This window comes from Pollicipes pollicipes, unplaced genomic scaffold, assembly GCF_011947565.3.
Source record: "Pollicipes pollicipes isolate AB1234 unplaced genomic scaffold, Ppol_2.1 Scaffold_6138;HRSCAF=7277_pilon_pilon_pilon, whole genome shotgun sequence".
Lineage (NCBI taxonomy): Eukaryota > Metazoa > Arthropoda > Thecostraca > Pollicipedomorpha > Pollicipedidae > Pollicipes > Pollicipes pollicipes.
Window position 1 is genome coordinate 17,992,404 of NW_023596818.1, and position 27,234 is coordinate 18,019,637.

At 51.2% G+C, this 27,234-nt stretch overlaps 4 non-coding genes across 4 annotated transcripts; all 4 read left to right on the plus strand.

Annotated features, from left to right (window-relative positions):
- Positions 1-22,276: 22,276 nt before the first annotated feature.
- On the plus strand, positions 22,277-22,349 carry TRNAR-UCG (transfer RNA arginine (anticodon UCG)). The gene has a single exon. It is a non-coding gene; the product is annotated as a tRNA-Arg (tRNA).
- Positions 22,350-24,135: 1,786 nt separating this feature from the next.
- On the plus strand, positions 24,136-24,208 carry TRNAR-UCG (transfer RNA arginine (anticodon UCG)). The gene has a single exon. It is a non-coding gene; the product is annotated as a tRNA-Arg (tRNA).
- Positions 24,209-25,275: 1,067 nt separating this feature from the next.
- Positions 25,276-25,348, plus strand: TRNAR-UCG (transfer RNA arginine (anticodon UCG)). The gene has a single exon. It is a non-coding gene; the product is annotated as a tRNA-Arg (tRNA).
- A 1,681-nt stretch (positions 25,349-27,029) lies between these two features.
- On the plus strand, positions 27,030-27,102 carry TRNAR-UCG (transfer RNA arginine (anticodon UCG)). Its single transcript has one exon. It is a non-coding gene; the product is annotated as a tRNA-Arg (tRNA).
- The last annotated feature ends 132 nt before the right edge of the window (positions 27,103-27,234 follow it).

The following is a 27,234-nucleotide window of genomic DNA, read 5'->3' on the forward strand; positions in this document are numbered from 1 at the left end:
TTTCGAATACTCCGTGCCAATGCCGTTTGTTGCAAGTCCGGCGCAACCTGTTCACCAGTTAATTGATTGGTCATTTGTGCATGCGGGTCAATGTTGCCCGAGCCCCAATGCCGGTCGCCAGGCCGAATCAAAACCTCGTGTCACACTGGTACATCATCTAAACTTATTACGCATATATGAGGACGCCAGGCGTTAAAACCGCTCCATCTTCATATTGCTTGGAATCTCTCCAGGATTCCCGCAGCTATTTCATAAGCAATTACCGCCATAAGTTAACGCTAAGCGTTCAGACGTAATGAACGGCCTCATCATAGTCATCCAGCATACCGCCATTTCGCAAAGCTCGGCTCGTTCCGCGTCGTTATCGCCGCCTTGGTTTTGGTATGTCTCCACCACTAATTAGCGATGTGACGATGATAGTGCCTGTGCGTAATGAACGGGCTACTATCTCACTCATTTGGCTGACGCCGTAATATCCGGGTGGTGACTGCTTCTAATGAGAAAATGCAGAGGGAGGGAGGGAGGCAGAGGGGCAGAAAGAGGGAGAGGGACAGAGGGGAAGGAGGAGACGGAGAAGAAAGGAGGGCGGGAGAGAGAGAGAGGAGAGGGAGAGAGAGAGAGAGAGAGAGAGAGAGAGAGAGAGAGAGAGAGAGAGAGAGAGAGAGAGAGAGAGAGAGAGAGTCATTGGGACAACCAATTAACGCTACTGTCAGCCCACCGGTTTGATTGCCTGCAAAAGTGTGGGTAAAGGCAAAAACAAACAAACAAAAACAGCAACTCGTTCGTAGAATAGTATCCCAATGACTGAGAGGGACAGACCACCAAGAACGAGAAACAGTAGTAGATTGGTGGGATGTGAGCTTGGTGGGATGTTGACGGAATGGTTGGTGCTTTTGGCTCCCGCGTGTCAGTCCTGTCCGTGATCCCGGTTACATAACCCTCTCAAAACAATATCAAGAAATCCTCGTTTCGGCTTGGCCCGCGGCAGCAGGGGCGACGTCCTTGCTGCGTAAGCCGACCTACTCGCATTCTGACCCCATTTTTTATCGCGGCCTACAAAAGGGCGCTTACGGGAACACGAACGGAAGCCGACGGGTCATGCCATCTGTCCTGATGTCGTTTTTTTCTTAACACATTTCGCTGCTTCCGGCATACACCATTGCCACGTCCCGCCGCTCGATCTTCGGCAGGTGCTGCGTGGCCTCTTGGCCTCCTGACACCGACATGACCTTGATCCCAACACGATCTCGCCACCCCATCCACGGCTGTCGGGGTATGTCATGTCATGCCATGTGTTTACTATAGATCGTTCCATATGTATTTTAATGTTTGATTCAAGTCAATGGGTTGCAAGTTATGGAGCGAAAACGAAGACGCGACAATGATGAGAACACGTGGAGAGCTTGAGAAATGCTTACAAAGTCAAACCAAACCCTCTTTTTCACATTGGCCAAGTCAAGATATGAGCGCAGCACACGGCTCCGGGAGGTCATATCGGCTGAGGGCGGGTGTTCCAGGACGAGGCCACACGATCTAAAAATACCGTCCGCGACACAGACAGCCTGGCATGGGGCAGCTCCAAAGCGCCGGTCACCGCCGATCCCGTGATGTGCTCACTCACAGCGGTCCGAGGCGTGAACAGCGACCGGACCGCCACCAGGGCACGGAGGTCATTTCGGATCTTGAAGAAGCCACTGTGGTCGCGGCGCTTAACAAAGTCGCTGATTCCGCGCTCGCCCAGCGACCTTACGACCGGTGAAAAAGGATCTCGGTCCCGCGCCTGCGAGTCGATCCTGACCGCGAAATTCACGAGTTTTTGCACCCGGCCGAGAGAGCAGGCGATGCCCCCCCCCCCAGACTGGCAGGAAGTACATGACATGAGGGAAAACATGGGCCTGGGTAAGGAGTTTGTGAGTTTCGGGTGCAAGATGATGGCGAATTTTATATAGACAAAACAGGATGGAGTTGCCACGGCAGCTCGCCATCAGCTCGGCCGCGATTTTTGGACCAAATGAGGCGAAGTGACAGTTCAAATCGTCGGCCATGTGAGCGGGCATTGCCTCCTCAGAACCACCTTCCTTCCAGCGGGTCAAAGTCCAGACTCACGGATAGTCCGCCAGAAACTAGCCCGGTCAGATAGGATACTGGCGCGCAGAAAGTCGCGCTTGGCCTGAGCGCAGCAGCCCTTAACCCGGTTTCGCAGACGCCGATATTCTGCGCGGTCGGTCTCTGCGCCGCACCTGCGTCATGACCAGTAAGCGTGGTCGCGCTCCCGCATTACACACAACAGATCGGGATTATCCCCAATCCAGGGGCTGCGTGGACGGCAGGGTGTCACTGCTTTCAGAGGACAGTGCACATCAATGGCAACTGGTCAAACGCACATGAATTCCTCCAGCTTCCCTGCCACACGCACGGCTCGGTACAACGGGTCCCAGCCTGTCTGTAGTAAATGCAGAATGAACGCGTCCCAGCAGACTTTGCGCCGGGGGCGAATACGAAAAGAAACAGGACGCAAATGTGTGACCATGTCGTGACCTCTGACCGCATTGCGGAGGACCCGGCGGCATCCAGGCCTCGCCATCAGCAGCGTCCGTCCACCGTCGCCGCGGGCGTCAGAGGTCAACGCCTTGCGTGCCGGGTCGCGTCGCCGCCGGCATTGCCCGAGGCTATCTCGGCCGCCTCGGCCTGTATTATGCATTGTTTGGCGGACTCATTGTCGGCGCGGCGACCGGAAGTGACGCCATTAGCGCGCGCCATGCAACAGTGCTGTAGAGCTGTTTCCGGGTGCGCGACAAGCCCTTCGCGCGCGTGGCGAGAGGGCTGCCGGAAGCCGGCTGCCGCGGAAACAGGGCCGCTGGGAAACAGCGGACAGGACTGGGCAGGGGAGCTGGGCGAGACATCTGACAGAGATGGGCAGAGGGACTGGGTGAGACGGCCAACAGCAATGTGAGTGGGAACCTGGAGCGATGCATTAGACAGCGACATGCAGAGAGAGCAGTCAGGCGAGACATCGGGGCCGAGGACGCAGGGGAGCCTCACGTGAGACACCACACATAGTTTGGGGAGATTACGGCTGAGGGCATACGGCAATTAGTGGTAGGAACCACGGTAGGTAGGTAGTCCGCACGGCAGGCGTGGTAGGTACGACTGTAGGTGGAGGAATCTCTGAAGCGAGATATTATTATCGGTGGATGTGAGGACTGCGCAAAGGCATCGGACTGCGGTAGGCGAAAGATAGACAAGTGAGTAACAATATGCCCGTTTTAGCGATAAGGCCCTACTGGAAAGACTGGTGCTGCTGCTAACGCATAGAAGAGTGAACACTACTGGCAAAGATAATAATGTAATAACAACAAGCATGTGCGAGATACTCTGTTCATTGAAGTCCAGCTGATTTTATGAATCAACTTGCTGTGTCTGCGGAAATGGAATGACTGGGGCCATCAGCTCCTCGCAAACTGTAAAAATTGTATGTATTATCATTAAACTGGCCGGATGAAAGAAATGCATTACATTTCTGGGGGGGGGGGAGGGGGGGGGAAGGAATGTGATCCCGCCTGCTTGCCTTTTGCGTTCAGCGTCTACACTTTAGGTGGGATATAGAACGCATGGAAAGCTGGGATGAGTGCGCTGTGTTATATGAATTTGAAGCAGAGAGAGGATGGATCGTCATGTTCAACCAACTATTTAAATATGAACGTTTTCAATACCTTAAAAGTGCGCAACACATTTTGTTTGGCAACAGCTAAGCGTGCGGCACGCGACCTAAAGAACGGAAGCAAAATATGTCTGTATCCGATGATCTCATGCACTCCGGAAACGTCGGCATCCGCGCATGGCTAATGCATGCGCTTAAGGTACATTAAGGCAAAAGACAACCTTATCACCATCTCTCTCTCTTTCCCTCCCTCCCTCCCTCCCTCCCTCTCTCTCTCTCTCTCTCCCTTTCTCACTCCTTCCCTCTCTCCCCCTCTCCCTCCCACTCTCTCTCTCCCTCTCTCTCTCACTCTCTCTTTTGTTTTCTCTTCGTCTTTTCTTCCAAGCTCTGTTTCAACAACACCTTAGTTATGCAGTTTTACATCCCTGCTCTGTGCTACCTTGTCTTCGTCTGAATCGCATTCCTTGCCATTTTTCGCGCTGAAAAGTGAAATACTCATCCCCCGAAACATAAAATCGTTAGCCGAACTCCCCGTCGTTTTAAATGTATTTGAGTACGCGTCATTCCACTTAAGTTTGTGTCCACTCAACGCGTCAGTGTGTCTGCTATTTAGTGAGCAAATACAGCTCGGCTACGTTTTGCTTACCCATGGTAGTCGTGTTTAGCATGGCCATCACATGAGGGGATTTGTATGAACGAACTCGGTCGTAGTGTCCTCAGTCCTGCTAGACATTTTTACTTCGCGTTTTCTGTAACAGTTACTGGTACGCTGAAGCGGGCTCTTCTGAAGCTGTGCTGGTCTGCTTCCCCGATGGTTGCGTATCTGTACACCTCGCTCTTAACATAGCGCTTAAAGAGAGGATAACGTTGCTCCTAGTTCGTAGGTTACGTGAACATTTACATTTCCAAAAGTACTATTTCTGACCCTTTAAACAGGGGCTCAGTCTGGAGCTTCCTATCAGTTCAGGAAAGGGAGCTCCAACCCTCCGCAACTTTGAAGGGAAAGTGGGTCAACTCCGGAGAGAAACCCGCTTTGGGGTGTTTTAGGGATAGGTTAATCTATATTTTCCTTGCCCATCCCACCACCTATATTGCGAGACTACACCGCTGCTTTCAGTGCATGCCGTTCTGAATCCCCAGTTATTCCGAGAGCATCTGCAACCACACTTCACACATAAGTCCGTAAAAAGCATGTTCCTAAAGTTTGTCGAACTCCTCCACAGCAAGCCCTCCGTCGTGTCCCTCAGCGCCAATCCTCAGACCGATCACATGCCGTACGATCGCTTCGCCCTTGCTCCCGGGACTGGCGATTCTCCTCCCATCTCGTCAACAATAGTGGCGCGCTTTCGGCCGGACTGCGCCATTGACGGGTCTGTCGCAGCATTGTGCTGCCGATAAACAGGCAGCAGTGAGGCGCGCCAGCCTGTTTCTGCCCAATTACCAGCAGGGAGGCCGGATAATGGGCGCGGGGCCGCCCGCGCTCCTGCCGTCCGACCGGCCGCCGCGCTCCTGCCGCCCGACCGGCCGGCGGCGCGGGCCGCCGCGCCCGCCAGAGTCGACGTGCTGGTCCAGGCAGGCGTGCTGGTCCAGGCAGGCGTGCTGGTTCAGTCAGCAGTATCGGCACGGACAGGTGTGCTGGTGCAGCCAGGGGTATGGGTGCGGTCAGAAACACGGACTAAATACGGCGTAATTATAAAGTCCGGTTAACTGGTAGAGTACCGATAACTCTGGGGTTCCGAGAAGATCAGCAATCCCGGTTTCAATGTACGGTACTGGGGGAATCCAGCCTAATTAATGGTGCAGTCTGAGGTACTGGTGGGAGCAGAGCCTCGGGCGCAATACTCTGATGCATTCAGAAGCTGGTGGTTTCATCAAGGTTACTGCTGCGCCTAATGAATGTCAATGGGGGTGAGCGGCATCCGCATAGATCAGAAGTACAGGCTGCAACTGCACATCGGCTGTACTGGTATGCATCAGGAGGTGCTGATACATTTTACATGGTGGAGCAGCGCCGGTGAATCAGGACATCTGCGTACTGCTCCGTCAGCGAGGTAGCGATCCCAGTGTTAGCTTGAAACGAGCCTGAAGAAGCTTTATTTGAGGTAGACACATTGCATCAATCAAATAAAGCGCAGAGGGAACAAGCCCGCCGAGATGTTGCAGCGCGGTTCGTCCGGTTCGTTTTCCAGGATCCAAGGGGATCAGCTCGGAGAGCTTCATGTCCCAGCTGTGATAGCGATGAAGACATTCCGTATGTGCTGTGTACATGCGTACATACATGCCACTGACTAAACACCATAACGCACACGTCTCGTGTCCTCAAGTCTTGCGTGGCGAAGCGTCAGGCTCATCACCCGCGCTGCCCTTCGCTCGGTGCTTGATGGCAGAGACTTCCTGTCCAATCGCGAACAAAAACGAAGCATGGGCCATATTTCCACCATTCCGCAGCATCCAGCAATTTTCCTCGTCATCAATCTGGGCGCAACAATGACGTGGGTGGTGGGGACGTCTCGCCGCGCCACCCGCCAACGCGCGCCGGCACAGTATAAATTCAGGGGCAGATAGCACCGCTGTCCTACAACGGTTTAATGGAGTGTGTGCAAATCAATGGCGCACGTCCGTTCGCCGGCCCAGCCGCCTTTTGATCAATGCTCTGAAATGCCCCGACCATCCAGCGATTAAGAGACATTAAAGCCCGCCAAGGAAGACGCTGCGGCGACTCGGGCCCCTTTATTGGGCCATTATGCACTCGCGGGACGGCCGTCGATTGAATTAGGCCGTAAAGTGACCTGGCCCTGTCAACATGCGTGGCGTCGGTCCACCCGGTGGTGCCAGTGGTACCAGTGGTGCGTCGCCTGAAGTGGTGCCGTTCCGGTTACACGTACGTGGTATGGGCTGGAGCACGGCGGGCGCAACATGCATGTTTTCCATTCTATTCCAGTCAAAAACCTCCCTTTACGTTATCACGTCACTTTGTGGTGATGCGCACACAAAGGCGGGATGAACCTTCCTGGCTTCTAAAGTTCGTAGCCGTTCTGGGCCTTCTCTTCAAGTTCCTCACCACCGCGACACACCACTAGGACAGGACGCCAGGACACACAAGTGAAAGCATTACCGAAACCGCCGATGATACGAGGGGTGAGAACACAGGCAGACCACTCGTGAGCACTGCCAACTGAACAGCTACCAGGCCCCACCAGCCTGACGCGTGCGCTGAGGGGATTCCAGCAGCGCTCACCGGCCGCGCGGCGCCCGACGCTCCCTCTGCCCCCCCCCCCCCCCCCCTGGTGCACCTTCCGGCCACCACCATTACCCCCGCTTCCGGCGCCGTCGGCCGCCGCGCGAGGGAGGGGGACTGGAGCTCTCCCCCTCCGCAGCGGCCCGCAGCCACGCTGTGCCCCGTCATACGGACGGAGCCAGCCTGCCGGCTATGTGCGTTTGCTTCGCCGTGCAAAGTGATGAGATTGGGCGTTATCAGCCCATGGCACCTCGAGAGAGAAACACCTCGAAACCTTAGTGTTCCTCCAAGTTCCGAGACTGGGCCCCAAGATGCGAGGCTATGAGTTTTGAGCGCATGAGGCATCAAAGGAAAAAGGAAATGAGTCAAGAGAGTTAGGAACTGAAGGCAAGATGCAAGGGTGCTGATAACAGGCGCTCTCCTCAACGGAGTCTTCCACACGTTTATGGCGTTCTGAACTGAACTAGCCACCTCGAAAGCCTTTCAGTGCTGTTTACAATCCTGCTCTTCTTGAGACCTAACCCCCTCTAGTTTCTAAGCTATACGCCCACAAAAATGGGAAAGGGTATATCGAGGAGACCATTGCAGTCACCTCATCATTCATGACATCAAAATGACGTCATTTAAACTCTGCCTTTCCATAGGCTGTGCAGTGATCAAGGCCAAGAAAAATGTAATTGTCGAGACGTTCATATCTGGCGTTCGTGAGCGCGATTTCCAGATATATAGGCCGTCAACTGGCTGCCAACCAATATTTTCCAAGGTACAATGACGTAATTTAATCATGACGCATTGAGAAGCATGTTGACTAAACAGAAGATTGTGATGTCTAGAGCAGTGTTTTCCACTTAAAAATATACCACTTGTTCTCAGTGAGCATTTTCCATCACATATCATGCTTGCTTTTATATAATGAAGTGTGAAGCATTCCCTGTAAATTAACATTGCTATGCACAGTCTTTATGTGGGTAGAGACTACGAACCACAGCTTTTTAAAATATTTACATCGGTCCTGTCTGTGTTGACTGGAAGAAATAATGCACAGGGCTGTCAACCGCTCCTCTCTCGACAAGGAAGGACTTCACCTGCTCCAAGCCACTTTCTATTCATCTAGTTATGTCCTTCTCCCTTCGATCCCGTCCGGTTCCATCCGGTTCCCTCCGTTTCCGTCCGGCTTCGTCTAGTTCTGTCTGGCTCCATCCGGTTCCATCTGATTCTATCTGGTTCCGTCTGCTTTCCGTCTGGTCCCGTCCTGTCCGTCCGGTTCCTTCCGACCACGTCCGGTGACCTCCAGCCCTGTCCGATCGCGCCCGGTCACCCGTAGCTCCGTCTGGTCTCGTCCTGTCCGTCCGGTTCCTTCCGACCACATCCGGTGACGTCCAGTCCTGTCAGATCGCGTCCGGTCACCCGTGGCTCCGTCTGGTGCCGTCCAGTCCAGTGCGGTTCCGTTCCATCCGGTTCCATCTGGTCCCGCACGTTTCTATCTGATCAGGTCCCATCTCGTCTTCCCTCGCCCGACTCCTCCTGATATGATCTGGCCACTTACGGTCCCGTCAGATGCCACCCGTCCCATCCAACTCACCCAATCCCCTTCAGTCCCATCTATCCTCCTCGCAGCCTTCGTCCGCTTCTCATACAGCGCGCCAAATCCTGATTACTTTTTTGTTTTAAGTAATTTTGCTGGCTTACGCTTTTTCTTATTGTGGCTGACTTTTATACCTGCCAATGGTCTATCTTTTGACTTGCTCCGTTTCTACTTTTATTCTTGTCGAATTTTATCCACGTCGACCTCTCGTCTTTTGACTTGTTCTGGTTCAACTCGTGTCCATGACGGCTCTTGTTCCTTTCGAGTTTTTGTTCCTCAAATTTTTCTGATTCGACTGCAATTTTCTGTTAACTTGTATGATCGATGAATTTAACCCCTTTCGGCTTTTTGGCGTAACAATTTTCCGGTTCGGTTTTTATCTCCGACGGCTTTGATCCTCTTTGACCTTTGACCGTTCGAATTTTTCGGTCGAGTTTTTCATTCCATTTTTTGTCTGGGAACCGTTTTTAGCCGCTGCAGAGTGCTGAACCTGCGTTCAGCTGCGGCGGAACTGACGGACAAGGTCATGAGAAGACGCAGAGGAATAAAGACTTCGGGGGTGAGTCCATACGTGTCATGTTCCACATCGAGGAGAACGGACGGGCAGAGGCGGGCAGTTAAGGGTATGCAGTTACCCCTTGGTAAATGGGTAGGGGCGGGTGCTCCTCACCCCTCTGGACGCCTGCGTAGGGTTGGTATGCACAGTTTCTGTGCCACCAGGAATAAGAATGTTACGAGGTTGAAACGAGGGAAGAATAGGTGAAAGGGGTCTCATCAAATGATATGAACAACATGGTACGACGGAATGAACTTAAAACAAAGCACATGTGAAATTTATGCTTTCATGTGTAGTACGGGTTTCACCAGTTCTCAGCTGGTGCGAGAAAGGACATTTGTTATCTCCTTTAAGACCTTCCTGTGCACCGCCAAAATGAAACGACGCAACGCTTGCAAAATTTTCATTTTTTTTCTCAGTCACATAGCCATTACTTTCCCCACCCGGCCAAGCGTAATATTTCCTCCGAAATCTTGCGAATATGAGCCAATTCCTGCGCAGTCAACCAGTACCCAATGTGAGCCTCTTGGTTCAGGGGCCATATTCCCCTTGGCCGTTCTTTTGGCTATGCCTCTGAACTTTCTTGAATACTTTTGCAACATCGTTCGCCATTTTAAATGTCGCTGCAGGTCAGGTTGTTGGCGTATGCTAGCTGAAGTGATCCAGTTAAAAAAAAATGTGTTCGCCCGTTTAGCTAATAACTCGGGCTTCTAGTCTGTTGTTATGTTCAACTATTCTTAATTTTTATTTGAGATCATATTTTACCTTTATTGAATTGCTACAACAGACTATGCACGTGTCTGCTATGTTGGCTCATGTAGCCGCATGCCATTATCTCCACCTGAGAGTGATCAATCACAATCGCCACCGACGGGGCCACTACCTGATACCTGACCTGACCTGATACCTGGCAGGACCTAACCCGTGGCTTCAACGGCCCTCCGACATCAGTCCGGCGGCCCAAACTGCCGGCATCACTCTCAGATACAACACGAGAAGCCGCCGTCCGATCTGGGCCGGGATGGTCTCCGACAAACAGAAGGCCTTCTGCGACCGAAGCAAAACATTCGCCCGCCAGGCCCAAGACAGGGCTTGGACAGATCTCCGCCAATAGCAACGCCACGCACTGCCATAACAGGCAAGACATTTGATGTCAGGTTAGAGCTTGGACAAGTCTCCTTCGATTTCAGCACCTTCCAGGCCACGATAGAGTCCCTGGCGACAGGAGCGGGGCCTCCACTGTCCGCGCCAGGCAGTCCCCGGCCGGGCCAGCTCCCCGAACGGGCCGGACCAGTCCTGCTCTGGCGCCGCGTCGGATCGGCACGGCCGTTGCCGTCGCCTCGTCGCCATCGACGCCGGGATTGATGTCGCGCCGTGTCCGGCCGGGCCCGGCCGGCGTCGTTAGCGGGAGAATTATCGACGCCGACGCCGGCCGGCAGCCCGGCGGGATGGCGGCCGATCCGACCCCCCCCCCCCCCCCCACGGAGAAGTCTGCGGCGTCGGGAGCCGGGACCGCTGCGAGGCAGCGGCATTCGAGGCCCTGGGGGGGGGGGGGGGGAGCTTGTCGTTGGCATTAGTGGTGGGTGGTGTGTTTAAGTTGCTCTCTGACGCTGGTACCAGCTTAGGGGCTGCTAAGACAGGGGTCGTGATCTCCCCCACCATAAAGTTTCACCTTAGCCTAGCAAAAATGTCCTGTTTGATGACAGAAATGTAGCGTATAGGTGAATATGCTAGAAAGTTACTGTCTTCTGCATAGTTCGCAGACGCATATTTATACAATCTGGGAGTTATTTGGCCATTCAGCGAACGACTGGTTACGGTTAAGCGCTTGATGAAGGACCGGTCAGAACAGCTAGTTTGCATTCGATGTGGATCGGCTTCTGAAAGCTGGAATCGCACACAACGGATTCTCCGCGATGGCAGTGACTTCGGAGAGACAATGTCATTGCCATCGTTCCAGAAAGCGACACATATGGGCATGCATCATTTATAGAATTAGAGGGGCAAAATGAAAACTTAAACCGTGAACTTGGCACATTTCTTAAATGTGCATGATAAAGACGAATGCCCACGTCTATTAAGCCCACGTGTAAAACTAAAATCACCCATTCCCCACAGGCGGTTTACCATCGCAGTTTTACCATAAGCGGTTTGTCATTGCAGCTTCTCCATAGGCGATTTGCCATCGCAGTTTTCCAGAGGCGGTTTGTCATTGCAGCTTCCGCTTCATCGTCGCTCAGCCCTATGTACTATCCAACGCTACACCTATCACTGGCCGGCGCACCCATAAACAAAGAGGGCGCCCCAAAACGCTGCGTCCCTCACATTTGTACCATACATGGTCACCTACCTTTCCGGTCTGATGGATCGAGGACCCTATAGGCCCCTACATGGCCCCTATAGCCTGAGGCGCAAGCTATATACCGAAGGGTTGTCTCCACCCCACAGTCGCTGACAGAGGCTCATTGAAGAGTGCTCGAATGTTGTATATTATCTTAAAGTGCACCTGCTTGATGGATTCAGGTCCACAAATTGTATCTTTTCAGATGTTTAGGAAAGAGCAAGCAAGCCGTCTTCTATGAACTTCTTTCAAAATAGCCAGATTGTAAAACCTAGAGCATTATTAGAGCCTTACGCTATGTCTTCCCTTGTAGCCGCATGCAAACGTTGCGTACTAGGTGTGTCACTTTTTAAAATAGGTGTGGGAGTACTGACCGAAAAAATTTACCAAACCCATTCCCAAAATCTAACTTCTCTTCGAAATTTTGCTAAGGTGGTCTGCGTCCGCGATGCTAAGATAACACAAAGTTTTAAAAAATGTGTTGTACATTCCAAAGTTGTTTTACTGCCGGGGAATTCTTCACATTTTAGAGCGATGTCAAGCTGTCTTTCGTGACAAGCTTGGAGTGGGATGTAATTCACAGGAAAAAGTCTTTATATATATATATATATATATATATAATTGAAAAATATAACTCTTCATAAGGGATCGATGATGGCTACCGCTTTGACTGATCATGTACCATTCAATTGTCATTCGAATAACTACCACAGGCTCGATTGTACGGCAAATATCCTTGCTAATGCTGAGAAAAACATGGTTTAAATTTTATTGAAACCCCCCGTTATTCAAACGGCTGCCAAATATTACCATAGATTGTTCCTTATCCCAGCCCAGGTGTTCTCATGTGCAAAACTTGTCAAACATGTGCAGACTGGCTTACCATACGAAGGAGTCAAACATGTGCAGACTGGCTTACCATACGAAGGAGTCAAACATGTGCAGACTGGCTTACCATACGAAGGAGTTGGCGTGACAAAGCCCGAGGTACTTACAGGATACTATTTGGAGCAAACTGAACACGACATGAATAGTGATCATCTAGGTGGGTAGTATGCAAACAGTACAATAATTTTATGTACTTTTATGGCCCAGTATTCCCTCCTTACTCAAATGTAGTGAGGGGGCTCAGAGGAGCATTGCGGGGGGGCGGACTCTAGTCAGCATGGGAGGGGGGTGGACCCAAGTCAGCACTGGGGAGGATTCATGTTAGCGTTGGGGGAGGCTCAGCCCCCCCCCCCCCCCCCCCCTGAAAGTACATACAGTGACGTCCATGCTGCAGACACGGCAACTAAACGCTGTCATGACAGAGAACCACCAGGTGGTGAGCGTCTATCGTCATGTCTGTGCTTTGACGAAAATCTCACAAAATTATTACATTTTTAATAAAATCTCGTAGGGAAACAAAATATTTGAAATGTAGAGCACGACACAAAATTACGCACGGGGGGCTAAAAAAACAAACTTGTTTTCGGCACCCCAATGTGAATATAACACGTGGTTAATACTCTGGCCTTGCTTAGGATACCCATTGCAACATATCCGGTACTGGTACATCCTCTTATCCTATGCCTGCCTCAAGGGATGACAGTGTCCTGCTGTTGTTCACAAGAACAGGGGCGGCCTAACACGGAGGAGGTGGACAGGGGACAGTTGCCTCGCTTGCCTACAGTCAGAGTGACAAGAGTGTGTTCCCCCACCCTCCGCCCCCACCCAGAAATTGCAAGGCTCCTCTCCTCAAACTAAAGGCATTGTAGCTACCCATGTATTACCAAAATTAAGATCAAGCGGTCTCATGCCTGTGCTAGAGAGCAATAACTCGGGCTCACTTGACTGGGTTGTGCATAACGAGGACCGTTTTCGAGCGTGATACTGTATTTACGAATAAGGTAGTCATGCTCTATATCAGGCCCAATTTTTGCCCAATGCTGTGTTAAAGAAGACCCTTTGCTGGCTCTGGAGCCCCCGTTACATGCTAGGAGGCCTCTGTTCGGGGTTGGAAGACACCCCTATGTTCAGGAGGCCTCATTTCTAGAAAGGAGACTCTTTCAATCTCAGATAGCCGCGGGCTCGCATCAGCATGTCCTGTTTTGCGTGCTGATTCGAAACCGCATGCAAAACAGAGTATGCTCCTTTGGTGGATTTGAAAGCTCCTTATTTAATCAGTAACATACTGTCATACATTAAGAGGCCCGTGTATGCATTAGGAGGACAATATCTCTTACAGGAGGCCCTGTTTTAAGTTGCCGAGGCTCTTTCTTAACTAATCACAAGGCTCCCATTCTTGATTTCTTAATTGTCTAGATCTATTACTTGATTGTGATCCATTTTAGGTATGATAAGAGGCTCACGCCTTCTGTGCCTCTCCCCCTTGCATACGACACTTTTCAGGAAGCCCCTTATAAGGAGGCCTCATTTTGTCAAGGAGGCCCCAGAAAAGCTGTCCCCCAACTCAAAATTCGAGGCACCCTCTCCGGGTCACAAGTCACCGAGGCCAGTGGCGTAATCAAGGGGGCACATGACCGTGAAAGCCATGCCTCTTCCCTGAAAGTGGCGGGGGCACCTGGGTCAGTATTTTTTAACAGTTTAAGATTTTCGAAGGGCTTGGGAAATGACAAGAACGGGTTCCTGTAGCACAATAATTAAATCCCGAACCTAAGCAGGTCCCGAAAAAACAGAGCCCTCCATGACCACATCTGGCCACCTCCTGGGCGAAATCCTGATCACGCCAATATGATGCTTTCCAAATGTAAGAACACGAGGTATATCAATCTAAAGTGTATCCATGATGTTAATGGGTGAACGTGGCACGCTCTGAATCAAAGACATCATTGCTCGGTTTTAACGCATATCCGAAGATGGAAAAAATCCAAACTGAATGCACAAACTTGAAACTAAAAACGGGATGGGTACCGGCCTATCTGAACACCGAAATGTCTCAAAACTAGTCACAAGTATTGATATTACCATAATATGAGTGACTGGTATCCACGGCCCCTAAAGATCAAAGCCGCACATATTTTGACATGTATACTGAATTCCAGAACATAATCTGAATGATGCGTCTGCTCATCAGGTAGTGCCGGTAACCCGTCCCTCAAGAGTTCCAGAGCCGCTAACAGCAGAGAGAAAGTTAAAATCCCAACCCTTCGCCGAAATCAGCCCATCTCACCGTTCCGTCTGTCGCTCGTTTAATCCGCGCGGGCTGCGCTCGGGGCTCGTTCAAGTCGCGAGCCAAGCCGAGCGGAAATGAAGACATCGATCAGCTGGCTGTCGCCAGCGTGACGTCAGCAGCCCTGGTGACGTCACGGGGCCAGGTGGCGGGCGATTTCCTGCGGGGCGTGCGGCGGCCCGGCGGATTTCTGGAGGAAGAGCCGCGTGTCCGGCGCCCGTCCAGTTCGGCGGAGCGCCATCCGGCCCCCCTCCAGCGGCCCCTCCCCTCTAGTGTCCCTTCCCTCAGTGGCGGGCGTCTGTCGGAGGTTGCATAAAACTCGGCTATGGATAGTTTTAGGGGGAATGGTGGGCGGATGTGGAAACATAGATTTGATAAAGAGGTTTGAAGTAGAATCTTCGAGGCCTTTCACTATTTTGGTGTGGCAAGTCTGACTAAATTCAAAGGATTTTGCGAGGGTTGCGGAGAACCTTGTTACCTCCCTGAGTCAAAATGCGTAGTTGCTGACCGATGTGCACGAAATGGCCCATAATTAACCTCCTTATTTGGTTAATGAAATCCGATTCGAACATCCCGTCTGTTCTGATTCGTCCCACCGTCCACAAGCAACCTGCAGCTCATCCTGCTTTCTTACACATTCTCTCTCTAAAAAAACAAAACAGTCCCTCCGCCATATAGTGAGACTCCAATGAGCGTTATGGGTTTTCGCATGCGGAAACCGATAAGGCTCATTGGAGGCCTTTTGATCGTCGGAATGTGCACACAGGCTTTTGATAATAATTTAAGCTTTTGCTTTCAAGTTCCTTAACTTAGTTAGCTCACAAAACATTCAACTTCCATTGTGAGACGGAGACAGAGACAAACGTTGGAGGGGGGGGGGGGGAGGGGGTTGTATTCAATGAATTTTGCAAGGAATGCCGAGAACCTTGTGACCATTTCCTCGTGAATGGGAGATACAAAGCTCCCTCTATACCCTTTACATCTTCCTCCAATCGACCGAAACTAAAAAAAAACAGCAGTTGTGTTGCTGGGGATGGTCTATTTTCGATGGATGCGCTTTTCTTGGCGGAACACCGGCACCAAATCTGTGAATCTAGTGGTACTGTGTGCACAAAACAACCTGCTCACAGTTACATACAGCTCGCCCCGGAGCACTGGTCAGTTAGTTCGAAGCATGAAGTGCACTCACCCAGATATGAAAGCGGAAGGATGAAGAGAATGCGAAAAACCTGAACAGCCCTAAAATCAAGCCCAGCTGCGCACCGACCGGCCCCCGCCCCCGGCCGCCCACCGGGTGCCCCGTGCGTGTACGCGGCCCCAGTTCCGTGCCGGAGAACAGGTGGAAGCGCACCCTGATACCATCGGCGACTCGTTACCCGGCCGTCGCAGCTGCCGGCTGCAGCTCCACCCGCTCCCGCTCGGCCACGGGCGACGGCAGGGCTGGCGTACACGGAGTCCAACCGCCCCGACGCTTACCAGCCTCGGAGGAAATGCTCACTTCTCCACTGGGATATAGTAGACCTGTGTCAGCAGAGCCGTTTGGTAGGCGATGGTGGCGGCGCACCCTGCAACCCCTTGATCCGCCCCTGGGTCTGCCCGTCGGGATGGCGGGGGCGTGCCGCATGACTGGCCGCCGGCCCGAAATCGCTGCTCGTGTTTGTTATTGAGCTCGGTGGACAGCGTCACGGTCCAGGCGCCCGTCGTGGCCGGATCGGGGCCACGGTCCGACCGGCAAGTTAGCAGTCGGTGGAAGTGGTGCCCGGCGTTTGATTCAGGTCTGTATTGATGCCGGTCTATATTGATGCTGGTATGTAATGACGCCGGTCTGTATTGATGCCGGTCTGTATTGATGCCGGTCTGTTTTGATGCCGGTCTGTATTGATGCCGGTCTGTGTTGGTGCTGGTATGTAATGACGCCGGTCTGTATTGATGCCGGTCTGTATTGATGCCGGTCTGTTTTGATGCCGGTCTGTATTGATGCCGGTCTGTGTTGGTGCTGGTATGTAATGACGCCGGTCTGTATTGATGCCGGTCTGTATTGATGCCGGTCTGTTTTGATGCCGGTCTGTATTGATGCCGGTCTGTGTTGGTGCTGGTATGTAATGACGCCGGTCTGTATTGACGCCGGTCTGTATTGATGCCGGTCTGTATTGATGTCCCACGAATAATCGAAAGCTTAAAGGGACTCGGAAAAGCTAGTAAGCATCCATCAGGTCTGTATTGGATTTAAGTCACAAGGTACATGCTGGGTAATGATGTCTTGTATTATTCTTGCAGCTTATGTGGACACGTGTAGAAGCAGACGACATTATTCAAAGACATTCACCTGAACAGCCGGGGTCAGAGTTTTTGCCTGCTGAGATACCGCAAAGCTCCATTGCTTCTTCGTCCCAGTTCCGTGGTTAGGCACGCTCGAAAGGCGAACAGCAGATACAGTAGCAGATTCGCCACCCCGGCTGCCTTGAAATCTAGGCAACCATTTTTTATCTCCAAAACATCGGGCAAATAACATATAATGTTGATCTGTATAAGCTCGTAAATTAATAACACATGCCGACTTACCCCAAGTTATGAGGTTTGTATCCGCCTCTGGCAATGTCAAAAATCAGTGGGATGTGCGACACTCGTGGAGGAAAACACCTTTTGGTCACAGAGTTCAGATGCTTGAAAATCGTACTTGTCAATCTTCATACGCCGCGGCGGAATCTGGACCCTGCTGGGAGGCCAAAGGCGCATTGTGTTCGATACACAAGCCATATACTTGTCCTTGTCATATCTTTTCCTAGTTCGCCCCCTTTATTGGCATGTCATAATATTTATCATATCAACAAGCATAGCCAGATTCCGACACTAAACCCGACATGTTTACACCATTGCATCATAAATAATCACGCATTCTGCTCGTAGGCATTTGCCAAGCTCCCAACGTTGGCTCATAATTCCTACCTCCACCACGGAAAACGAGACCATGAATCCTGGCTCCCACTGGACCTTTCGTTAACACCAACGTCTGGTCACTGGATCCCATTTGATGTTTTACAAACACCAGAACCTTTTAACTGGATCCCATCTGATGTCTTGCAGACATCGGACCCTGGTTCCTGGAGCTTACTGAAACCGTCGCAAAGATGTTTCACCGACTGATGGTCCCCATCGGCTCCATCATGAACATCAGTTCCTGTTTTATGGTTTCCCTTGGTTTTTTAAAAACGCCAGACCCATGTTTCTGGTTCCCATTGGTTCCTCATAGACAGCAAACTCCGTTTTCGAAACCCATTGGCTCACTCAAAAATTTCCTGTTTAAATTCGGCTATTCGGCTAAACACCAGTTTAGCGTACCATTCGGCAATTCTTTGTGTTGAATGCATTTGGCCTGGAGTAAAAGATGTCTCACATTCGTAAATTTTAAGTATATTTGTCAGGAGTATTATACATATACATAAGACACTACTGCTAGCCCATTCCTCGTAGAATAACCAGGAAAAGGGGAGACATTTGCAGTTATATTTCGGGTACATTCTTTATCGAAACGAATGTGAGCATCAAACTAAAAATTCAAAATTGCCAATTTTGCCAAATTCGCAAGTTTGAATTGTTAATCATACGCATGATTAGAAGATCTTGGTCTGTTGCTAACGTCACAATATTGGCCATTGGGCTGGGCGTTACATTATTCCGGCTGTCTACTCTTACTACTCCGACTGCCCAAGTTTGTGTGCATGATTTACGTGATTTTACCTCGATAGGTCGTTTGCGTGATCCCCATGCCAAGCAAAGGAAAATTAACGAACTGATGATTGTTTCCATGCGCAGAACACACGTCAACAGACACGTTGACATCTTGTATCACCCGTGGCGCCTGCAACGCATCGAAAACACGACTCTGGGTATGCCAACAGCTTGACGTAAATGACGCTACTGCCATGAACTACAAGGAGTATTCTAACTACTGTTATGAACCCCTCATGTTTTGAAGTGATGGGCCTTGCGGCAGGAGACATTACAACTTCAGTGCGCTAGATAAGGCGAAGAAAAAAACTTCACTAAACGTTATGCTAGTAACAATGAGGTTTAGTTCAGAATGTGGGATTTGCCATGAGAGGGATGACATTAAAGTTCATGTTCCTGCCCGACAAGCTGATTACACTGGCTCCACTTTCTTGGCTGCCCGTAAGTCAGTCTACAAGGAATCAGGTGCAGGCAACTGTACAGTGAGGTGGTGGAATGATCTTACAGACATCGTTTTCTTAAATTCAGTACGAGTTTTAGATCACAGCTGACCATGAGCCATGGCTTTGTATGTTCTTCACGGGATTCAACGCAGATGAAAGGGCTGAGCTGGTCGCTGAAAGACGTTTATTTTGCAGAACAAGTTTGCGCTGATCGAATATCACTCCCAAAGTTTGGCCTTCTCGAAACGCGATACCGCCTGTCACAAAACTAATCCGACACCGTTTCTATCACTTCCGAGGCAAGTCAGCCGCCGTTGAGTGTTTCGATAGGACATTGATTCGAGCGAGAATGCTGGGATCTGCCGCGGCCGCGCCCGCTCCGTCCCCCGCGTCTCGCACAATGGCAGACCGCACCGCTCGCGGCGATCCATACCGGTGTCCGCGCCGCGAACGCCGCCTCGTCCGTTTCTGCGCTCCGGCCGGCCGGCCAGCGGCGGCCATGATGGATCGCCAGCCAATCGGCGCCTGGGCCGGGGCGCTTCCTCCGACACATCCGGGCGCCGCGCCGGGTGTGAAGAGCGCTCATTAGGCCGCCTCGGCCGGTGCCAGGTCAGCGGCCAGAGGCGGCGACGGGGGCGCCGGCCGCGCCGGAGCACCGGAGGGGAGGCGGCGAGGCGATGCCAGTATTGTCCGCCCGCGGCGGGGAGGTGGGAGGGTGGCGATGCGCAGCGCGTCACGGCGGGTGTCGGAGAGGTTTGGTGGTGGCGATGAGGGAAAGAGCGGAGGGGCAGAGTTGAAACGGCTGTGGTCTATTCTTGTGAGAAGGATATCTTCTAGATGGCTGTCTTTGCTGCGTTGTTGATCGCAAGCTCTCGTGTTTACGAATTATATTAGTCTAGATAAAGGCGGTGAAATAAACGATAGGCATTACAACGGATTACGGTATGCATAATTGCGTCTCAAGGGCTGGTTACGTAAGCACTCATTTGAATGATTCCAAAGAACAAAACAGCTTAACAGCATGGCTCAGTACAGAACAATGCGGGTACGTGCCGGGAACCTTAAGCAAGCTCAACGATTTTGTTCATGTCTTACCACATTCTGCACGAACACGCTTGTAGACTTTGGTAAGTAAAGACACACGCACGACGCGGAGAAAAGTACCTCGCATGTCCTCATGGCGTTTACCTCAAGGTGTGTGCCTCAAATAACGTTTAAGTAGCGCTTTATTCTATGCAAATATTTCAGATCGATGTAGCAAGTCATTCATCTCCGTCAATTGCTACAGACGGCAACGGCTGTTTTACTGGCATATTTTCAATATTTCAACAGGCGATTTTTGTTTGTCATTGTGTGTTAACTTAGTACGAAACGGAAGTGTTTTGCTGGCATGGCTCGATCAGATATAAAAGCTGACATTCACACATTTATGAAATATAGTTGGATGCCTAAAATGAATATTTTCCCTTTACGTGGGCTGCATCACGGGTTTTGAGTTGATCACACAATATTCTAGGGGCCTACTGGACAAAATGAGGTCCCTCCGCGGGGGCCTCCTTGGAAAGACTTCTCGATAAGCTTCCTGAGTTTGAGCGTGAGAAGACAGGTGGACCCCACAGCGACCCTGCTCTTCTCCCCAAAGGCATGTACACCGTACCTCCCCAGCTTGAAGAATATGAAGCTCACGACGTTGAGTACTCCAACGCTCAGACTACCTGGTATATACTGACTTGGTATCTTGAAAAGGCACGAGCCCGTTCATGTGGCTGTACATGTCCGTCTGGCCGGCATTACGTTAAACTTGACTCATTATCGATATAAGCATGCCATTACTTTTCCTGGCATACGCAATATATTGCGATGACTTAAGTTATAGTGTACCATGGATCATAGACGTCAAGCCGGTCTGGTACCCATCATTACAAGATCTAAATCCAGGTGTCTTTGGTTCGAGTGTGTATGTGATATGATCAGTGTCGTACTGATTAGGGCATACAGGGTGTGGGGAATAACCTGTACGTCGCAGCGCAATTCAAAGGCAATTTGTCGCAGCTGAAACTCACCTTAGATTTGAGTGATCACAAGTGACTGTGAATAACGAGCGTCCCAATTCAGCAGAGTCATTATTTCAAAACATGTCCTAAGTCGGGAGAGGGACGACTAAGTCTTGATACAGAAGAGTGAACTTCTGACATCAAGAGGAGACTTTCTGACTCAGAACAGAGGTCTCTTGGTTCATAAAACGACCTTCCGCGCCAGCAACGGGAGAAATTGACGGCAGTGTACAAAACGCGGGTCTCCTGCTCCAGATCAGGGGCTACTTCATTCATAAAGAGAAACGACCTGATCGAGAAAAGGGACCTTTTGTAATAGAAAGACCTTCTGAATGCGGTTAAGGACACCCTAGCTCAGATATGGGGACCTCATTGATTTGAACCTGCCTTGCGTCACCCCTGCATCATCGTAAACATGACCACACCCACGCACTGAAATTTGTTCTGGTCCGATTCCCAATATTTCATAGGTTGAAAAAAACACTGAACGCATCATATTATCTAACACAATGCACCCGGAAAATCCAGCGCGAAATGTATCCAATCATGGCCATGCCTATACGAAGCGCGTCCAAAAGAACTCCGCAGCAGGGATAGCTTCGGTCTATTAAAACTTTTGTATGGGCCGTCCGTTCCGCTTCGTCTCCCCAACGGTTCGAGGGGAGGGGAGGGCCCACGCGGAATCCAGCAGTTTGACACGGGCTGGCAGCAGAATGCGCTGCCGCCAAACAACTACCAACCGACTGTAGCTTCCATTTAATGGATTATCGCGCGGCACGTGTGCCAAGTGACGTCACATGAATGATGACGTTCGACTGGCACGTGGCACGTGCCGGGGTACTCAGCGTTTCGTGGCGGCACGTGGCCGATGAGCGGACCAGCACAGAGTCATTATTACCGTCCATAAACATGCACACTGTGAGGCGGTCGGAGGGGGGAGGGGAGCGGGGATCTCCCTCGCGCATTGACGGCAGCAAATTGATCAGAATAATGTGCCGAATGCCTACTTGACTCGCAAATACACACCGATCGGGAAGCACACCCAACTGGATGGCGAGTGGCTGGTTCGATATGTTCACATTAATGATGGTATGCTACCACGTGCACATAACGCGCTGTATGGGTAGCTGCTCAGAATGATGCAGCTGGCGTATTTTAGACTAGTGGCATACAGCCTATCTAGTGGCATACAGCCTTCTATGCAGCACACTTGTGGTTTTATGTGTTTGTCCTAAGCACGAAGAGGCTTATAAGAGGCGCGCCAAACTTATCTACTCGTTGTACTTCTCTCGAGCGCAATGCCCTGCATCATGTGACGAACCGAGAACCTCGCAACATTCAGTTCTAGTGAAAAATATAGCTGGAACACGACGACTGCAAGTGCATCATCGATCAATAAGGTGACAACTTGCAGGTTATTTGCGCGGTAAACAAGACAGCGGCAAAATGTAACGACAGCAGTAAAGCGCCACAAAAAGTGCGGAGCGGTTCGGTCGGGGCCGCGTGGCCTAATGGATAAGGCCCTTGACTTCGGATCAGGAGATTGCAGGTTCGAGTCCTGCCGTGGTCGAGGTCGGGTGTTTTGACCTCACCCAAAGGACATGCTGTTGAGTTTCGCCGAACGCAGAACGCGCATCACAGCGCCTCCACCATTGACTGACCCTTTTCCGTGAGCGCTGCAGAGCAACACCGACACCTCTCCGCAAGTGGTGTAAGTGAGTGCTTAAAGTGAGTCAAATTCCAACGCGGTTCAGAAGATACGGGAAATACTGAGCAGTCAGAATAGGCTGCATTCCGTCCAACCGTTGTGGTCCTTCGCTGTTGGCTGACTCGTCCACAGTGGTAGGTGCTCCATCATATTCGGATAGCCCAGCGGACGTCTGCGAGGGCCACAAAACACACAACCAAAAGAAGGAGAAAAGAACAAAACCGGGAGTCTTGCAGACCGAGGTCTGGTCTGCGTACTGCCCAAAGAAGGCTCATACGCCGACTAGTGACGCGGTCTTTGAACTTGCTGATCAGCAGGGAACGGGGCGAAATTCGTCTGCCCAGTTGCTCTAAATTCCTGACGTTAGGAGTTTCGAGCTGTAGCTCGTGCCCTCGCTTCTAGTCACCGCTGCTCTGGCAGCAGCTGCAGATGGATCTCAGTGGTGACGGGCGGACTTTGGCGGAGCCGGCATATCGGTACTTGGCCCTCCACAATGGTGATCCATCACAAGTGCTTCTCACCTCTGTGCGTTCAGTGTCACACTTCAACGCCAGGGTCTTGTGATGTCCAAGTGATTGTGATGTGATGCCCAGGGTCTTGGTTCGAGTCCTGCCGTGGTCGATAGCGGTCGTTTTGACCTCGCCAAGCGCCTGTGCATCACGACCCCCATCACAACGTATAGGAGGGAAAACAAATTCTGCCTTTGCCGGATTTCCCAAGAATCAGTCGACCAATTTTGCCCTGGAAAATGGCCACGTGTTCTTAATCCTTGGAATAAGCATTGATGCGAGACGAATTCTGAGTACATGAAATTCGATTAAAAAGGACTGATGCCGAGGGTTATTTAGAAAGCGAGCATGGGTAGAAAGCATGCAAACACACCACCGAATAATGACATGATGAGCGTTAGGCGCGTGGTAAACAAGATGGTGGTAAAATGTGACAACAGCAGTCAACTCAGTAAATACTGGGCCAGTGCCCTCTCAGTAAGTGCGAGGTTAGTCCCAACTGAGTAAACACGAGGGTAATTCCGTGGTGCCCACATGGCTCAACGAGTAAGGTGTATGCTTCGATCGCACGCGTACGATCAGGAGATTGCGTGTTCGAGGCCTGCCGTGGTCGAGAACTGTTGTTTTGACCTCATCCAAGCGCCATGCTGTTCAGCTTCCTCGGGCCTCAGCGTATGACAGTCCCCTCCCCCACCCCTACCCCACCCATTTACTGAACCTATTTCGTGAGCGTTGCAGTGTATAAATTTTGAAGGAAGCATCCTACTAATTTTTCCCCGCAAAAAGTAGACCTATTCGTCCTTATGTGAGCCAAAGTCTAAACATACTAATTCGATTGAAAAAGAATGTTACCGAAGGTTCAACGTCCAAAGTCCGGCAAGACTTGTGACAAGTCATCCTGCCTCATGTATGCGACTTGAGTCAATAGGCGCTAAGCGCCTCATGCTGAAATTGAAAGCTATTTTGAACATTCAAAAATCGTTTAGAAGGTAGGCAGGCAAAGCGAGCATAGGTAAGAAGCATGCAAACACACCGTCGAACATTGGCATAATGAGCTTTAGGCGCGTGGTAAACAGGGCGGCGGGGAAATGTGACAGCAGCAGTCAGTTAACTCATAGATGTAAGTGTCGTGCAACGGTGGCCGCGTGGCCTAATGGATAAGGCGCCTGACTTCGGATCAGGAGATTGCAGGTTCGAGTCCTGCCGTGGTCGGAAGCGGGTGTTTTAACCTCGCTAGGCGCCTGTGCATCACAACCCCCCCCCCCCCCCATGGACTGAGCCGTTGGTATTGCGGTTTGGTTCAGTAACGCATAGGGGGTAAACAAATTCTGCCTTTGCCAGATTTGGCAAGAATCAGCCGGCCAATTTTGCCGTGGAAAATGGCGACGTGTTATTAATCCTTGCAATAAGCATTTATGCGAGACGAATTCTCAACACATGACATTCGATTAAAAAGGAGTGATGCCGAGGGTTTTGTAGATACCGAGCATGGGTAGAAAACATGCAAACACACCACCGAATAATGACATGATGAGCGTTAGGCGCGTGGTAAACAAGATGGCGGTAAAATATGACGACAGCAGTCAACTCAGTAAATACTGGGCCAGTGCCCTCTCAGTAAGTGCGAGGTTAGTCCCAACTGAGTGAACACGAGGGCAATTCCGTGGTGCCCACATGGCTTAACGAATAAGGTGTATGCTTCGATCGTACGCGTACGATCAGGAGATTGCGTGTTCGAGGCCTGCCGTGGTCGAGAACTATTGTTTTGATCTCATCTAAGCGGCATGCTGTTCAGCTTCCTCGGGCCTCAGCGTATGACAGTCCCGTCCCCCACCCCTACCCCACCCATCAACTGAACCTATTTCGTGAGCGTTGCAGTATGTAGATTTTGAAAGAAGCATGCTACTAGTTTTCTCCCGCAAAAAGTCAACCTACTCGTCTTCATGCAAGCCAAGCTCTAAAAATACTAATTCGATTGGAAAGGTGTGTTGCCGAGGGTTTAAGGTCCGAAGTTCGTCGAGATTTATGACAAGTCATCCTGCCTCATGTATGTAACGTGAGTCAATAGGCGCTAAACGCCTGATGTTGATATTAAGAACTATTTTGAGCATTCAAAAATCGTTTAGTAGGTAGGCAGACAAAGCGCGCATAGGCAGAAAGCATGCAAACGCACCGTCGAACGATGACATGATGAGTTTAAGGCGCGTGGTAAACAAGGCGGCGGGAAAGTGTGACAGCAACAGTTAGCTAACTCATAGATGTGAGTATCATACCGCGGTGGCCGCGTGGCCTAATGGGTAACGCGCCTGACTTCGGATCAGGAGATTGCAGGTTCGTGTCCTGCCGTGGTCGGTGGTGGGCGTTTTGACCTCCGCCCAGCCGACATCCTGCTGACCTTCGCTGAACGATCCGGCATTGTAGCCATGCCGCTATTCGAAATCTTAAGCATGCAAGAGTCGGTTACGGGTAGCGGTTCAAATTCGGCGGAAGCGAACAGCGGTCTCGAATGTCGCACGTGTCAGAGCCGCCGATTGCTAATATTACCGGGCTTTTTGGCCTTTGCTCAACATACATTTTGCTGGGTCATCTTGGCGTGGTAATCTCAGATCATCTTAAAAGATGCGAGTTACGCCTTCTCGTGCGTCACGCGTTATGCAACAGTGACGCAAACGATGCTGTGCACGATATTCTCCGTCCAGTCGCGCCCTGCCATTCTCGGCCAAACGACTTGCCATGTCCTGGTGGTGCGGGCTGGTTCCCATCGTTCTGAATCCATTCCGGTTCAGAAGATTCGGGATATACTGAGCGGTCAGAACAGGCTGTCTTCTGTCCTGCCGATGCAGGTGCTTTGCTGTTGGCTGACTCGTCCACAGTAGTTGCTGCTCCATCATATTTGGATAGCCCGCCGGACGTCTGCGAGGGCCACAGACATAAACCAGAGGTCCTGCCAGCCTCAGGTCTGGCAATGTGAACTAGCCAAAGATGGCTTATAAGCCGACTAATAACGCGGTCTTTGAACTGGCTGCTCAGCAAGGAACGGGGCGAATTTCGTGCGCCGAGCTGCTCTATCTTGCTGAAGCCAGAGGTTTCGGGCTGTAGCCCTTATCTTGGCTTCTAGTCACCGCTGCTCTGGCAGCAGCTGCAGATGGGTCTCAGTGGTGACGGGCGGACTTTGGCGGAGCCAGCATATCAGTACTTGGCCTTCCACAATAGGCGGTCCATCACAGGTTCTTCCCACCTCTCTGCGCTCGGTATTACACTTCAACGCCAGGGTTTTGTGATGTCTAATGTCTTGAAACTGCTCGTCAGTCCAAATTATGAGCCATTGGTATCATCCACGTGATTGACAGCCATGTGTACGACAGCGTGGGGCGATAGAGACACGCCTCACCTTTCTGCGGAGCCCAGTGGCAAACTTCAGGTTGGATGTGCAGTAAATGACACGCCGGGAAACTGTGACGGCAGCAGTTGGGCACGACAGTAAACCGACGGGAATTGGGTGGATGCAGCGTGGCCTAATGGATGAAGCGCCTGACTTCGGATCAGGAGATTTTAGATTCTAATCCTGCCGTGGTCGAAAGTGGATGTTTTAACCGTGCCCTAAAGGTATTCTTTTGGTTCTCGCCAGATGCCTGTGCATCATGCCTCCCCTCCCCCCCCCCCCCCTCCTTCAACCAACTGACTGGGCCTTTTCCGTTGGCATTGCGGTGTGATTCAGTAACATGTAAGTGGGCAGACAATTTCTGCCTTTCCCAGATCTCGCAAGAATCATCCACCCAATTTTACCCCGGAAAACGGCGACGTGTTCTTTATTCTTAGAATGAGTGATCATGCAAGACAAATTCTAAAGATATCAAATTCGATTACAAAGGATTGTTACCGAGGGTGAGGTAGAAAGCAAGCATGGGTAGAAAGCATGCAAATAGACCACCCAATAATGACATGATAAGCCTTAGACGCGTGGTAAACAAGACGGCGGGAAATGTGACAGCAGCAGTTAGTTAACCCACATGTGTGTGGAGGACACCACTGCGGCCGCGTGGCCTAATGGATAAGGCGCCTGACTTCGGATCAGGAGATTGCAGGTTCGAGTCCTGCCGTGGTCGAAAGCGGGTGTTTATGCGTCCTTCCTCGCCTAAAAGTTATGCTGTTGCGGCTCCCGGACGCTTGTGCATCACAGCCCCCTCCCCCCCCCCCCCCCCCCCCCACCTCCATTGACATGTGGAGGGCAGACAAAT